Raw genomic sequence first — 3,798 nt, 5'->3', positions numbered from 1 at the left:
GTTCTATCCAGTCCGACCGATTTCTGTCGGAGAAATCGTATTAATAGTAGATCCGCATTTACCAAGAAACTGTTGGCCCAAAGGCCGGGTGATTGCGGTCAAAACATCGATTTATGGACAAGTGCGTTCGGCAGTCGTTCAGACTGCCGCTGGGATGTATGAGCGACCTGCAACCAAGATTGCCGTATTGGACGTAGGTGCAAAAGGAAGTGAGCCGGACCAGCGTCCAACTACTGGGGGGGACTGTTGCGTGCACACCCTGTGTGACGACGCACCTACTTCTCTATTGCATTGCCGACGCGGTGCTTCATCGCGGCGAGCAAACTGCTATAGCGAACGGACTGACATCTCTGTCACTTGGCCAGCGATAACGGAGGGGAGCAGACTGCAGCCGATAACCGACAGAAGAGATTTCCGCAACGTGTTAGACTTATCAAATTACAGGGCAGTAAAAATTTATTCTTATTAGTGCCTAAGTTGAAAGTAAATTTCTAGCTGCTCAAAAGCGGTAAGATGTTAAAAAGTTAAATTAACAGTAAAACTAAAATCAAATGATCAAATTTATAGGTTAGTCAAAGATTACTATACGAAGGATTCAATTCATGCATTTGTTTGCTCATATGTAAGCTGATATAAAATTTAATTCTAAATTGTACCTAATTGCTAATCACGTTTGTAATAGATTTGTTATACTTAAAACATCCTGATTGAATTTGCGTTACGAAGTAGGAAACGTACAAACGTGAGTACATGTGATGTAACAAAAAAAAATGAGTAACACACGCAATTCGTTCTTTCAGGAAAATTTTAATCGCAGTGTGCAAAATACACGATTTAAAATTTCGGAAAAGTTGTTTCCTTGTTACATTGGTAACAGTTGGATATAACGCAATCGAATTTTGCTCTGACAATAATTACTATATCGTCAGCAAAACCGATCGAAAGACCCTTTCAGTCAGGTTTATTAAAAGGTCGTGAACAACTAATGACCAAAGCAAAGGTGAGAGAATACCCCTTGCGGACATCCTTTAGTTGTTTTTATCTTTTGGTATACACCACCTAAGTGGGCGATGATTTCCCGATGTTTAAGCATAGCATGAATCCAATTTACTAATATGTCATCGATGCCGTGCTTGCTCATAGCTTTTCGCATTGAGAGATGGGAGGCATTATAATGCTCCTTCGATGTCAAGAAATGTAGCCAGTGCCATTTCTTTTGTTTCTATAGTCTTCTCGATTTCGCTCACCAGCAAATGTAACGCGTCTATGGTAATTTTTTCTTTGTTTTGATAAGCAAATTGAAGTTTATTCAAGGGATTAACCGTCAGGTTAACGGTTTTTATTTGGGTTTTTATTTGGTCAAAAAACTAAAAACGCCAGAAGTAAGGCCTTGTTCTATGAAACAATTTTGCTGAAGACATTGAGTACATAAAATCAATTTTTCACAGTCAAATCTAGAACGATCACAATTTTTCGAGTTTAGACCACTGTGCACTGCGGGATTTTCAAATAAATCTTCCCACCAATTGCTAATGTCTTGAAATATAACCCTTGGAATGTGTTGAAACTAATTTGGAAGTTATTTCATAAAATGGTGGTTGAAAAACGTGATTTACAATAAGTATTTCGTCGTTTTTATATCCCTTTTTTGTACTTTACGACCTTAAAAAGCGCATTACTCAAAAATGAACCGTACGATGATTTTGAAATTTTGACCAGAGATTCTGGACGTCATAACAAATCGAATGGTGTACCCAGATTCTTTGGTGCATTTGTTTTAATAATAACGGTCTGTGGCAGCACCGTGTAGTGGTAATCATGCGGAATATGAAATAACAAAACCATATTTCCATCAATTATCATTTATCATTTATTTATAAATATTAAAAATGGCTGTTTACTGTGTGGTGATTTTAGCAAATACATAGTTCAACAAGATGTTGCTCTACATTTTCATCACTAGGTTGCTTTCGTTAAAAGAAAACATTTGTGAAACAACAATATGCAACATCAGTTGAATTATCGTTATTTAAAAGCATCATGAAATATGCAGTTGCAACTAGAGGCAGTTGCGTTGCCAATATTGCGTTTTAAAGGATTTAAAAATTATACGATATAAACAAATTTAATGTGGCACCGTGCTGCTTACGCGTACACAGAACTATTACCCCGTTCTCTAGACTTTTTGGTCTGATTGTTGGTATATAATGTATTTATATACAGTTATCACCTGATTATATCAGTACTCGATTTTATCAGCCCCCGATTTTATCACCTTTTTCACCCGATTTTATCATCATATAACATTTCATCAAAAAAAATGTCAGTATGAACTGATTTTCTATTTAGATTCAATATTTTAGTACTTTTGCACAGGTCTGTGTAGAATACCATCATTCTGGATATAGTTTTCATTGAAAACTTAACCATTGTACAGTGTTTTATTTTGGCGTTTTCGTTCGATCAATTGAATAGTGATTCAAGCCCTAACGTATATTCATATATTTTTTAAGCTATTAAACAACGCATCTTTTGATACAGAAAAATGGATGATCAGTTCACCTAAAAGTTAGTTGGAAAATTTACTTCTTCATTTGATTGAGATAGAAGCATAGTGTCTTCAGCAAATCTCTTACATATTACGAACCATATGAAGTTTTCTTTCAAAAGGCACTGAAAATCCCAATTTTCGTTTTTACTTTTATCCACATTTTTCCGAATTTTTAAACCTTCTACAAAGTTATCAGCCTTCCAAAAATGCATGTTTTTGCAAAAAATATGTTTTATCTAATAAAATAAACAAGCTCTTTGCCATATAATAATATGTTCAGGGGTAATTGCACGTCCAACATCTCCAAATCTCGCAATTATTCACAAGTGGCAGTTCCACTGGCAATTTAGATACAAACTTTTGTCTTTCAAAATCTGTAGACAGCATCGTAGATTATTTTTGTTAATAAATTCATCGATGTTGTTTTAACTACGTCATCGATTTGTTTTCTTCTGTTTTCTGCTTGAGGATTAATGAAGAAAAAGTAAAAAACGGTCTCAATTTTCATGTGTTTTGAAATAAATTGAAGAGATATTTTGTTAAAGGGCTATCAGTAAACCACGTATACACATTTAGGGTCATTACTGATCTTTCTTTCGTTATCTCAATTTTTAAATTAATTTTTTAAGCTGCTTAAGATATGAATGACACTAACAGCACAACTTCATAGCTTCATGCAAACACTAGTATCTGACCTACGAACTAGTAGTGAAATTTATGTTTCACTTATATGAGAGCTCTCGCTTCCAGAGGAGGGAGGGGTGTCAAGTTACCATTGACATATTTCTTACTCCTAAAAACCTCACCATGTCAAATTTGGTTCCATTTGCTTGGTTAATTTTTTAAGTTACGCAGAAGTTTATGTTGAATTTGTACGGGACCCCTTCCTTTAACAAGAGGGAGGGGTCTCGAGCTACTTCAATAACCTTTTCCGGCCTCAAAAAACCCTAAATACAAATTTTCACATCGATTGGTACAATAATTCCCACGTCGAACGAAAAGATGCGTGTAGGCATGTTTTTCAATTCTTCCTTCGTTTTATTAATCAATCCTTCCTCAGAATTGCGACAAAATTGTTGGAGTAGAGCTTACGCTCCGGGCTTGCCCAGAAATCCTCGATGGAATGCGACTTGGGGACGTTGGGTGGGTTCGCCAACTTGGGTACCACATCGATATTCAGCCGCTCCATCTCCTCCAACGATCGCTTCGAGAAGTGTGCCAACGCCAGATCCGGCCAAAACACCGCG

General features: G+C 36.4%; 1 long non-coding RNA gene across 1 annotated transcript; it reads left to right on the top strand.

The window, feature by feature from the left end:
* The first annotated feature begins 371 nt into the window (after positions 1-371).
* On the top strand, positions 372-994 carry LOC129718880 (uncharacterized). The gene is made up of 4 exons (XR_008727072.1): positions 372-508; positions 568-622; positions 683-742; positions 801-994. It is a non-coding gene; the product is annotated as an uncharacterized LOC129718880 (long non-coding RNA).
* Positions 995-3,798: the final 2,804 nt, after the last annotated feature.

The sequence above is a fragment of the Wyeomyia smithii genome, chromosome 1, assembly GCF_029784165.1.
Source record: "Wyeomyia smithii strain HCP4-BCI-WySm-NY-G18 chromosome 1, ASM2978416v1, whole genome shotgun sequence".
NCBI classification, from domain to species: Eukaryota; Metazoa; Arthropoda; class Insecta; order Diptera; family Culicidae; genus Wyeomyia; species Wyeomyia smithii.
Note: the sequence above shows the minus strand (reverse complement) of the source record. Positions and strands in the feature narration are given on the sequence as shown.